We start from the raw sequence: 13,715 nt of genomic DNA, 5'->3' as shown, positions 1-13,715 counted from the left end.
ATTACAATAGAAAAACTAAAAAAAATTCAAACACATAAAGGTTAAACAGCATGTTCTAGAACAATGAATGAGTTAACAATGAGACAAAAAAATTAAAAATTTTCTTGAAACAAATGAAAATAAACAACTCAAAATCAAAGGGACAAAGCAAGAGCAGTCTTGAGAGGGAAGTTCATAGCATTACATAAAGGCATACCAAAAGAAGCAAGAAAAAGATCAAATAAACAACTTAACCCTGCACCTAAAAGAACTAAAAAAAGAACAACAAATAAAACCCAGAGGAAGTAGAAGGAAGTAAATAATAAATATCAGAGTCAAAATAAATGACATAGAAGCTGAAAAAGCAATGCAAAGTGTTGTGGACCGTTAATGGCAAAAAGCCATTATAGATTCGAGGCTTGGCAGGGGGCTAAGTTCTCCCCCCTCCATCTCCATATTTGGCTTTGATGCTGAGTGTTTGCACCCACTCCACTTCCTTCCTTGGGTTGCAGGAAGCAATATACATGCCCTTCCTCTGACTCTTTGTTTCAAATGTTTGCAAATTTCAATAATGTATCCTGTTTTTGCCTTGGGAGAGTTCCTGTCTTAGCCTTTGATGTGCAACTTTGTATCAGGGTCCTTGATTTGCATAGGTCTATATAATAAAGCAAACTGGGGCGTGTGTTTCCTTAATTCCGCACCGTTATTTGAAGCCATGCTGGTCTGCAGCAAGTGGCACCCGAACAGGGACTTGAGTATGAGGAAACTAAAACTGAAGGAAGGTGACGGAACTCCCCAAAGTGAAGTGTGCACAGTGAGTAAAGAAAGTTTTTGGGGAAAGTGTAGTTGGGAGTAAAAGAATATGGGACAGATAGGGTAAAAAATAAGGGACCTTTATGTAGAAATGTTTCCATATGAAGACAAAGCATTGTCTGAAGAGCATCAGGGTGAGCTGGAAACAGAGGGATGTGAACACAAGGATAACTTGGAGTCTGAGGATGAGAGGGGGGATGAAAAATCCGCAGCTATTGCTGCTTTAGCCACGGGGCCTCCACTGCCCTCAGCTCCTTCCTACATTCAACCCTCTGCTCCTCTGTTCCCTTATTGGGCTGATTTTGGAGTCTATAGTCCAAAATCTGGGAAATCCCCTCTCCAACAATCTATAAACCAGGCTCAAAATATAGGGGAAACAATAAATGATGGCTTTACCCATTTTCCTGTTGTAGAAAGACAGGATGATACAGGGAGACTAGTGCGAGAACATGAACCTGTACCTTTTAGAACTCTGAAAGAGCTTAAACTTGCTTGTGTTCAGTATGGGCCTACTGCCCCTTTTTCACTTGGTTTATTAAATACTATTAGGGCAAAGGCTCTTCCCCCCAAATGACTGGAAGGCGATTGCTTGTGCTTGCCTCTCTGGGGGTAATTATTTGCTGTGGAAGTTGGACTTTCTTGAGTATGGATAGGAGACTCAGATATTAGGAATATTACAGCTTTTCTTGTCATGGTCTGATTTTCTTTAATATTTTGGCTACAATCTTTTGAGCTATCATTTTGTTTCTTTCTTGTTCTTTGCCTGGAGGTTGAGGCAGGGGACCTGTGTTGGATCTGACTATGGAAAATATCCCAGCAGCTGCCGAGAGCACATTTTCTTGGGGAGATTTTGCTTAGTCACATCCTTCAGTCCCTCTGTCAGAAAATGCCCTGACTAATATCAGGCAGGCATCTTTCTAATCTGGATGTGCTCTGAAATCCCGGGTTTCTCTCTGGTTTGTCTGGTTCGTTTAATTCTTGTCTCTGTTTTAGTCTTTGTTAAATGTTGTCAAAATGTGTCTGTTTTTAAGGCCTGAATTAAGTTTGTTTTTGCATGCAAAGATTGAAAATGCTGGCTCTAATATTTAGAAAAAATAAAATGTTTTTAGAACTTTTAAGGAGCACTCATTTAAATTTAAATAGAATAGAATGTAGATCCTTAAGACTTACTGATTTGGTTAGTGCATTGTGAGGTGTGTTCAGAGTTAGAAGCCAAATAGCAACTTAAGTATTAGGAAACTCCTGCAAATCTTCTTTGTCATACTCTTTTTACTTTAAGTTTTTTGAATACTAATGTACAGGGTGATTCAGCAGCAGAGAGACTCTGGAACCCTGCAAGGAAAGCCTTCCCTGAAGTGTGATGGAGGGACCCACTCACAGGAATCTGGCAAGGGCCAGACCCTGTTCTCTTATGAGGCTGAGGATATGTGTGTGTTTTTCCTAGGTCTGCTGAAGCTCCTCGGTGGATCCCTGAATGACTTGTAAGACACCATGATTCTAGATGAGAGACTCACTTCACAAGAGCAATTGCATAAGACTTACTATGCTCTCTTCCCTTTCTCAATTATTATTATCTAATTTTTTAATGTTTTAGATCATTTTATTTTCCTGCTCCATTGCTTGAAAAGAGTGTGAAAGGGGGGCCTCATTTGGGTGTTGCTGAACAGAAATCTCATACGGCCATCTTGAGATTTTTCGAGAGAGATCTCTGTTTAGTATATATCCTTATTATGTTCCTATTAAGGTAGCCCTACTTAAGATCAAGCAGGCCACAGTTTAATCTCTAAAACCCTGGGTTTCACTCTTGATTTGTGTGATTGTATGTGAAGTCTTTGTATAATGTCTAAGTGTTCTTGTTTATAAGGCCTGAATTAAGTCCTTACATGAAAAGTAATAATGATAATAGTTTTGGAAGTGCTGGCTCCAGTATTGAAAACAAAATGGGGATAATGTCATTTCCCTATATAAACATAATTTTGTTTGGAATACGTAAAGTGCACTCATTTTGGATCCAAAAGACTTGCTGGTTTGGCCAGGCTGCTCCAGGCTGCAAGTGAAAGGCTTGGGGCAGCATAGATTTACATAATAAAAGTGTAAAGATTTTTTTTTTTACTATAAGAGAATAATGAAGATCACACTGGGATTTTTCAGTTTTGATATGTACTCTTTAAGGTGCCTGTTAATTAATATTAAGGGGGTGTTTTGATAAGTGTGGGAATGTTGCTTGAAGGTGCATTTACTCTATTTTTGTTAAAAGTTAACAAAGTCAAGAATTTCTTGCAATCTTTGAAGTCAAAATATTGTAAAGTGTGCTTAACATTTGCTTAAAGATTCAATTGTAAATAATAAGAAAGGGGGGGGAGTCATGTCCTGGAGCTCCTGCAGGTCTACCCTGTTATGCTTTTTACTTCAAACAGTTTCTTTTAAATGCTGATGTACAAGAGATGCCAAATATTTTTGTCCTGCAAACTACTACCCCTTTTTTATCTTTATTTGATTCCAGCTAATAACACTGTTTTGTTCTTTTCTGAATAGCTCCAGATATATAGGCAGATAGGGACTCTCAAGCCCCTCAGCAAGATCTTCTGAGCATGGCTTTTAAGGTACCAAGAGGCCTAAAAATCCCAAAGGAGATCAGGTAAAATACTAGCTCTTGGCATATGCCCTCAGAGGCTCCAACGCTCCAACTGGAACTTCATCAGGGCCCTGCTTCAATAGTGGAAAGGATGGTCATTTGAGCCAAAGCCTGCCAAGCTTACATGCCTTTGCTGTGAGGAAGAAGGGACACACTGGAAGGTAGGCTTCCCCCTCACTCCTCTAAGGGAGGATTCAGTCTCTTCCAGCCCTGCTCCAGCCACCTGTGACCTAATCTTGCCCAAAATACTGGGATTTGCCACTGAAGGCTGAAAGGTGCCCAGGGCCATTGGCCCCATCTACAACACTGTGGATGAGCCTGGGGTATTTCTTCCAAGTAGCCAGTAGACTGGTCTCATTTACACAAGGGCCATTTAACTATGTCTTGCCTGAATATTCAGGTTTTTTATTCTTCCCTCGAAGATCTCTGTTGTGGGTATTGATAGTCCTGTTTTCTGCTGCTTTGATTAATATATAGTCTTTCCTTTATTCCTCCTGCCTCAATGCCCCACTCATATTTTAGGCTAGGACCTACTCCTAATTCAGAGCACCTTTTTCCTTTTTTGCCAACTTAAAAATTTATCTCTGCCACCCAGCTTAGTGCATCCCAAGGTTCTCCTCACCACCCCATGGCTGTAATGCTCCAGTATAGGACCCCTGGGTTCATCTTTCCAGTTTAAAGAAAACAGAAGCTTCGTTTTCATGCGTGCTGCAGATAGCTTTTCCAGTCTACCTGAGTCATCACCAGCTAGAAGCAGCGGTCATTAGGACTTTGACACTAACTGCAGGATGATATCCAACTTTGAAACAGAAACATTTGAGGCCAGAAGGGAATGGCAAGAAATATTCAAAGTAATGCAGAACAAAAACCTATAATCAAGACTACTTTATCCAGGAAGGCTATCATTTAAAATTGAAGGAAAAATAAAAAGCTTTCCAGACAAAAAAAAAAAAAACTCAAGGAATTCATTGCAATCAAACCAATGCTGCAGGAAATGTTAAGGGGCTTGTTGTAAACAGATCAAAGTGGAAAAAATATATAGGAATAGAGGAATACAGCTTTAAAGAATAAAATGGTAATAAACAACTACATATCAATAATAATCATAAATATAAATGGATTAAATGATCCAATCAAAAGACATAGGGTAGCTGCATGGATAAGAAAACAGGACCTGTACATATGCAGTCTACAAGAGACACACCTTAAAACAAAAGATGCACATAGACTAAAGGTAAAAGAATGAAAAAAAAATTTCATGCAAATGGAAATGAAAAAAAAGCTGGGAAAGCAATACTTATATCAGAAAAAATGGATTTAAAACAAAAGCTATAGTAAGAGATAAAGAAGGCCACTACATAATGATAAAGTGAGCAATCCAACAGGAAAATATAACCATTATAAATATCTACACACCTAATATAGGAGCACCTAAATATATAAAGAAGACTTTGATGAATATAAAAGAAAAGATCAACAGCAATACTATAATAGTAGGGGATTTTAATACCCCACTAATATCACTAGATAGATCCTCAAGAAAGAAAATTATCAAAGAAACAGCAGACTTGAAAAAAAAGATGGTGCTGGAGTAGGCAGATGTACCAACTCCCACCTCCCAGAGCCAAAGTGGATTACAAACTAATTTTAAGAACTAGCATCTGGAAAAACCAACTTTGGACTAAACTAAGAGGACTTTTCAACCAAGGAACACTGAAGAAGCCACACCGAGACTGGTAGAAAAGCGGAAATGCGGAGAGGGCTGCCCAGCTCCCCAGAGCGAATGGCAGCTGAGACAGACTCGCATGGCGGGAAGTGAGTTTAGCAGAGAGGGGAGGATCCTGAATTTCAGGAACAAAACCCCAGCCTACAGCCCCAGAGCCTAGAAGAGGCATATGGACAGTAGTTAGCCTGAAACAAGTGAGGATACTGTTTGTGAGAAAGAGACTGATTTCTCAGACCCAGGATACTTCTTAAAGGGACCACGCAGAAAACTTCTCTCATAACCACTCACCCGGGGCTCCAGGGGACAGAAAGAGAGGACGGGACCGGAGTAGCAGGAAGACAGTAATGAGTCTTAGGGTCTGAGCTGCAGCACCCCTACCCACATGGCTGAGGGCTCGCCAGAGGGCAAGCAGCGGTGGGACATGGAAGCATGGTTCTCTCAGGAAGGACGGAAGCCAGCTGGCCACCACTGGGCTCAGGTGTGAACTCAGTCTTGCCTGGCTAGGGAGGAGGGGGCGTGCAAAAGTGGTCAAGCCCAGCTGCGGGCTGCCTGTAATCCAGCCTGCGGGAGAAGGGCGAGAACCCCAGAAGGGGTGGAGACAGGCCCTTGAGCAAGGGCAGAGGAGCACAGCCTTGCCCCGCCCGGGGAACAGAGGCTTGTGGCCTGACTTGGGAGCCGGCTCCTCCCACGAGGATGGAACCAAAAACCCAGAACAGGCAGAGTCCCACTACTGAGCGTGGGTACACAGTCCCACCCAGCCTGTGGAGCCAAGGCTTGCAGCAGTCCCAAGAGGGCTCCTCCTGCAAGGGCGAGATGAATACACAGAAACAGGCGGAGACCCATAGTTGAGCAAACGTGCTGCCACTGACCTCAGGGCCGAGTATAACGCCACCCACGGGGGCAGGGTGAAGGCCAAGGCCACCAAGGCTTGTATACCTGAGCACATGATGACAGCCACCCCGTGAAAGAAAGGCAGAAACCACAGCAACAGCCCCAGTGGGAAGGCACCGGTAACGCTCATACCCAAAAGCCCTCAGCAGCAACAGCAGAGGGGGAGATAAGCCTGCAGACAGACCATATCTAGGGAAAAGAGGCCATACCCAGTGGACTCCAGTGGCCAAAACCTTCTTTTACACAGAGAAGATGAGAAGGCAGAGAAATGCAACACAAATGAGTCAAGAGAAATCCCCAGAAAAGGACCTGCATGAATCAGATATAACCAAATTACCAGATGCAGAGTTTAAAATAACAATTATTAGGATGCTCAAAGACATTAGAACAACAATAGATGGTCATGACAAACACCTAAATAAAGAGATAGCAGATATAAAAATGGACATTGATGGTAGAGCATCGGCCTGGTGTGTGGGGGACCCGGGTTTGATTCCCAGCCAGGGCACATAGGAGAAGCGCCCATTTGCTTCTCCACCCCCCGCCCCCTCCTTCCTCTCTGTCTCTCTCTTCCCCTCCCGCAGCCAAGGCTCCATTGGAGAAAAAGATGGCCCGGGCGCTGGGGATGGCTCCTTGGCCTCTTCCCCAGGCACTAGAGTGGCTCCGGTCACGGCAGAGCGACGCCCCGGAGGGGCAGAGCATCACCCCCTGGTGGGCAGAGCATCGCCCCTGGTGGGCATGCCAGGTGGATCCCAGTCGGGCGCATGCGGGAGTCTGTCTGACTGTCTCTCCCCGTTTCCAGCTTCAGAAAAATATAAATAAATAAATAAATAAATAAATAAATAAATAAATAAATAAGGACATTGAAATAATAAAAAAGAATCAGTCAGAAATGACAGATACAATATCAGAAATAAAGAACACAATGGAAGGAATTAAAAGCAGGATGGATGAAGCTGAGAATCGAATCAGCGAGTTAGAGGACACGATAAATAAAGGCATGGAAGCAGAGCAGAAAAAAGAAAAGAGACTCAAAAAGTCTGAGGAAACTCTAAGAGAGCTCTGTGACAACATAAAGAGAAATAACATCTGCATCATAGGGGTTCCTGAAGAAGAAGAGAAAGAACAAGGGATAGAGACTTGTTCAAGCATATCATAGCTGAAACCTTCCTCAATTAAGGCAGGAAAACATCTCAAATATTCAGGAAGCACAGAGAACTCCATTAAAGAGAAACCCAAAGAAATCAACACCAAGACACATCATAATTAAAATACCAAAGCTAAGTGATAAAGAGAAAATATTAAAAGCTGCTAGAGAAAAGAAGACTATCAACTACAAATGAGCCCCCATAAGGATGACATCCGAATTCTCAGCAGAAACACTTGAGGCCAGAAGGGAATGGCAAGAAATATTCAAAGTAATGCAGAACAAGAGCCTACAACCAAGACTACTTTATCCAGCAAGGCTATTGTTTAAAATTGAAGAAGAAATAAAAACTTTTCCAGACAAAAAAACCTCAAGGAATTTACTACAACCAAACCAAGGCTGCAAGAAATGCTAAGCAGCCTGTTGTAAACAGATCAAAGGAGAAAAAGAATATAGCAAAAGAGGAATACAATTTTAAAGAATAAAATGGCAATAAACAATTACATATCAATAATAACCTTAAATGTAAATGGATTAAATGATCTGATCAAAAGACATAGGGTAGCTGTGAGGATAAGAAAACAGGACCCATACATATGCTGTCTATAAGAGACACACCTTAAAAAAAAATGCACATAAACGGAAGATAAATGGATGAAAAAAAAATATTTCACGCAAATGGAAATGAAAAAAAACTGGGGTAGCAATACTTATATCAGACAAAATGGACTTTAAAACAAAGACTATAGTAAGAGATAAAGAAGGTCACTACATAATGATAAAGGGAGGAATCCAAAAGGAAGATATAACCATTATGAATATCTATGCACCTAATATAGGAGCACCTAAATATATAAAGCAGACTTTGATGGATTTAAAAGGAGAGATCAACAGCACTACTATAATAGTAGGGGATTTCAATACCCCATTAACATCACAAGATAGATCCTCAAGAAAGAAAATTAACAAAAAAAACAGCAGACTTAAAGGACATACTAGATCAACTTGATTTAATAGATATCTTCAGAACCTTTCACCCTAAAGCAGCAGAATATACATTCTTTTCAAGTGCTCATGGTACATTCTCTAGAATAGACTACATGTTAGGGCACAAAAGAAGTCTCAACAAATTTAAGAAGATTGAAATCATATCGAGCACTTTCTCTGATCACAATGGCATAAAACTAGAAATCAACCACAACAGAAAAACTGAAAAATACTCAAACACTTGCAAACTAAATAGCATGTTATTAAATAATGAATGGGTAAACAATGAGGTCAAAGAAGAAATTTAAAAATTCCTAGAAACAAACAATAATGAGCATACATCAGCTCAAAATTTATGGGACACAGCAAAAGCAGTCCTGAGAGGGAAGTTCATAGCATTACAAGCACACCTCCAGAAGCTAGAAAAAGCTCAAAGAAACAACTTGACCCTACATCTAAAAGAACTTGAAAAAGAACAGCAAATAAAGCCCAGAACTAGTAGAAGGAAGGAAATAATAAAGATCAGAGCAGAAATAAATGACATAGAGACTAAAGAAACAATACAAAGGATCAATGAAACCAGGAGCTGGTTCTTTGAAAAGGTAAACAAGATCGAAGAACCTTTCACCAGACTCACCAAGAAAAAAAGAGAGAGGACTCAAGTAAATAAAATTAGAAATGAGAGTGGAGAAATAACAACTGACACAACAGAAATACAAAATATTGTAAGAAAATACTATGAAGAACTGTATGCCAAAAAACTAGGCAACCTAGATGAAATGGACAAATTCCTTGAAACATATAATCTTCCAAAAATTAATCTGGAAGAATCAGAAAACCTAAACAGACCAATTTCAACAAATGAGATTGAAACAGTTATCAAAAAGCTCCCAAAAAAGAAAAGTCCTGGGCCTGATGGTTTTACAAGTGAATTCTACCAAATATTCAAAGAAGAACTAACTCCTATCCTTCTCAAGCTATTTCAAAATATTCAAGAGGAAGGAAGACTTCCAAGCTTCTTTTATGAGGCGAGCATAATTCTGATTCCAAAACTAGGCAAAGACAACACAAAGAAAGAAAATTATAGGCCAATATCCCTGATGAATTTAGATGCTAAAATCCTCAACAAAATATTAGCAAACCGGATCCAGCAATATATAAAAAAAATCATACACCATGATCAAGTGGGATTTATTCTTGGAAGGCAAGGCTTGCAAATCAATCAATGTGATTCATCACATAAACAAAAGGAAGGAGAAAAACCACATGATAATTTCCATAGATGCAGAAAAAGCATTTGATAAAATCCAGCACCCATTCATGATCAAAACTCTCAGCAAAGTGGGAATACAAGGAACATACCTCAACATGATAAAGGTCATCTATGACAAACCCACAGCCAACATCATACTCAATGGGCAAAAATTAAAAGCAATCCCCTTAAAATCAGGAACAAGGCAGGGGTGCCCCCTTTCACCACTGTTATTCAACATAGTTCTGGAAGTCCTAGCCACAGCAATCAGACAACAAGAAGAAATAAAAGGCTTTCAAATTAGAAAAGAAGAAGTAAAACTATCATTATTTGCAGATGATATGATATTGCATATAGAAAACCCTAAAGTCTCAGTCAAAAAACTACTGGACCTGATAAATAAATTCAGCAAGATGGCAGGATATAAAATTAATACTCACAAATAAGAGGCATTTTTATACACCAACAATGAACTGTCAAAAAGAGAAATAAGGAAACAATCCCCTTCACTACTTACTGCAAAAAATAAAGTACCTAGGAATAAATTTAACCAAGGGGATTAAAGACTTGTACTTGGAAAGGAGAAAACATTGATTAAAAAAATCAAAAAAGATACAAACAAGTGGAAGCATATGGTTAGGAAGAAAAACATAATTAAAATGTTTATATTACCCAAAGCAATTTATAAATTCAATGCAATACAATTAAAATACCAATGACATACTTCAAAGATATAAAACACAATTTATATGGAACCTAAAAAGAACACGAATAGCCTAAGCAATCTTGAAAAGGAAAAATAAAGCGGAAGATATCATACTTTCCAATATCAAGCTATACTAGAAGGCCATTGTACTCAAAACAGCCTGGTACTGGCACAAAAACAGGCATATAGATCAATGGAACAAAACACAGAACCCAGTAATAAACCAACAGCTTTACAGACAACTGATATTTGACAAAGGAAGTAAGAGCATACAATAGAGTAAAGACAGCCTCTTTAATGAATGGTGTTGGGAAAATTGGACTTCTACCTTCAAAAAACTTAAGCTAGACCATCAACTTACACCAGGGGTCCCCATACTTTTTACACAGGGGGCCAGTTCACTGTCCCTCAGACCATTGGAGGGCCAGACTATAAAAAAAACTATGAACGAATCCCTATGCACACTGCACATATCTTATTTAAAAGTAAAAAAACAAAACAGGAACAAATACAATATTTAAAGTAAAGAACAAGTAAATTTAAATCAATAAACTGACCAGTATTTCAATGGGAACTACGGGCCTGCTTTTGGCTAATGAGATGGTCAATGTCTGGTTCCATATTTGTCACTGCTAGATGTAACAAGTGATGTGATGTGCTTCCGGAGCCGTGAGGCGTGCATTCCATGTCACTGGAAGTAGTACTGTATGTGAACGATGCCATGCTTTGCGTCTCTCACTGACCACCAATGAAAGAGGTACCCCTTCCGGAAGTGCGGCGGGGGCCGGATAAATGGCCTCAGGGGGCTGCATGTGGCCCGCGGACCGTAGTTTGGGACCCCTGATTTAAGTAAAATCATGTAGGTAAAAAATGCTTAATAAAGGTAATCTCTATACAAATTTTTGTATAATTTAATGTAAGATCTTATATTGTGTAGGATGTTACTGCAGTAGTTATAGCTAACATATGAAACACCTTCAAACTAGATTTTTATGAGCTTCAGAAAAGATTTTCTGATAAAACTATTTTAATAATTTGTCACTGCACAAAGTTTATTGAATATTACATGATGATACATTTCAAGATGACTTTTAGTTAAGTAAATAAACATAATTTCATAGTGGCCTCTGGTTGATGAGCTTTGTCCTATAAAAATTGCTCTACTGTTACAATTTCTGGGTAGTGCAGAAAATGAGTAGGACAACTTTCTATTTGAAAATATTTTGTCTAACCTAGATAGAACGTGGTCACCAGTAGAATCCATCATCAGATCACACAGTGATTATGGACAAGGTCAGCCCTGCCTTGTGCTGGAACCAAAGACATCAATCTAGAGACCGTGGCCATGCATTAGTAGCCTGAGAGAAAGAAAAAAAATCATACTAAAATGATAAATTTAACTGTTGATGCAACAAAATAATTTCTCATTTATTCAAATGTAATCAATATGTGATTAGGTTATGTCTAAATTTTTAAACCAAAAAATTCTAAAATCTCCAAGAATTGTGAGCTCAACTTAAAAGTATAATGGAAAAAAAGGCAGAATTAAACATTCATACAGTTCAGGATTCAGAATTCAAGCCATGTACACAGAAACTAGATGGAAGGGTAATACACCTAAGCTTCAGAGATGAAGAAGGGTATGTCAAAATGTGAAACAAGTAGTGGATTAACAAAGAGAACAGTAAGGTTGTTACACTTCTTACAAAGAAAGGTAATATGTGCCAACTGTCATAATTATAAATTATTTTATGAATTAATTCCTGATATTGGAAAAGATTTGATAGATTATAACAGAAGTCTCAGATCTCAGAGATGTCTAGATCCTGTTAGTAAATTACAATTAATTTTATAAGTTTCTTTAATTTTCTGAGGATACACAAACTGTTCTTAAATATACACAAAATCTTTAAGCACAATGTGGACAGTGAAGCAGAAATAAAAGATGGGAAAGATTATCTGGGAGAATGGTTTAGCCCTAGAATAAATTCCTATCCAGTCAATTCACATAAATGATTGTGATCACAGTTCCTTTATTATTTATATAACAGAAGAGCTATCACACACACTCATGCATGCGCACACATACTTCAACCCATTCTGTTCACACAGTGTGTAATAAAAATTTAGGAAGGTAGAAGGGCTTAGTGTGTGACTTATAACAATGTTGTCATGTTGAATTGATGAGAAGTTCAGACTCTCAATGAGAAACAATTATAAAATAAAACTCTAAATAGAAGATAGGCTGACTTAATAAATACTAAAGAGGTTAATATAGACAATTAATCAAAATTTCAGATAAATTATCAAGGACAAAAATAAATTCAATGAGTTTGTTTTGCTGTGTGTGTCTATTTCACTTATGCATCTGGAACTGGAGAAATAACCAAGAATGGGTTTGGATACCTGGATACACTGGGAGATGGAGCAGAGCTAAAACTCATCAAGCACCTGGTTTCCAGAAGCCCTTCTTTGATGGTTGGAACCAGAAAGTTGTGGATATCCCTGAATTAGTGTCAGTTCAGTACACCGTAATCTCCCTGAGGTCTGAATATTTCCCTTTCCATAGTGAACAATCACGCTGATAAATGGTGCCAGGTGTCTTTAGAAAAAACTGGGGTAAGTTTTAACAATTTAAATTATAGCGGAGTGCTTCCTGAGAGGGACCCTCCCTCCCCTTTATTCAAGGGGTTTTGGGCCTATAAACCTCATGAAAGCTGGGAACTGATAAAAAGATTGCGGGAGTAGGGTTTTTTTTTTTATTTTTATCTATTTATTTATTTATTTATTTATTCATTCATTTTAGAAAGGAGAGAGAGAGAGAGTGAGAGAGAGAGAGAGAGAGAAAGAGAGAGAAAGGGGGGAGGAGCAGGAAGCATCAAGTCCCATATGTGCCTTGACCAGAGAAGTGCAGGGTTTTGAACCGATGACCTCAGCATTCCAGGTCGACAGTTTATCCACTGTGCCACCACAGGTCAGGCTTTTATTTTTTTTTTTAATTTTTATTTATTTATTTATTGGGAGTAGGTTTTGTTGGTTCAGTTATACATCTAGCTTAGATTCATACAGTTATACTACTTGTATAGATCCACTAAGAATTATTAGACTGCATTAGTTTTATTTATAGGGGCTCCATGGTCAACTACCAACACCATAGGTTTCTGTGAATTTGACTATTTCAACAATTACCTTTGACTCTGCTGTCTGTTACAGAGTGCAAAACATGCCACCTTGGCTTTGATAAGTGCTGACAGTTGGCTCCTTGACATTCTTCTCTCCAATTTTCTCCACTGAATTTGGGGCATCTGCTCAGTGGCAAAAGTTTCCACTTCAGTTTCTGACCTACACAGTTGAGTGACAACAGAGCTCTTCAAGGGTTCTGAGGCTTTCTTCACAAAATTATTTCTCACAGCCCTGATAAAATTTGTGTCCAGTGAGATTTCTGAGAGTGGGTGAGCAGGTCCTAAACAAAATAAATCTATGCTACTATCCCAGTCTCCCTAAGACTCAGGATACTTCTCTGTATCATTTACAAAGGCAGTGTTGGCATTTCAATTTTATTTAGTGCAGGCCACCTTT

Source organism: Saccopteryx bilineata, chromosome 3, assembly GCF_036850765.1.
Source record: "Saccopteryx bilineata isolate mSacBil1 chromosome 3, mSacBil1_pri_phased_curated, whole genome shotgun sequence".
In the NCBI taxonomy this organism is placed as follows: Eukaryota; Metazoa; Chordata; class Mammalia; order Chiroptera; family Emballonuridae; genus Saccopteryx; species Saccopteryx bilineata.
Note: the sequence above shows the minus strand (reverse complement) of the source record.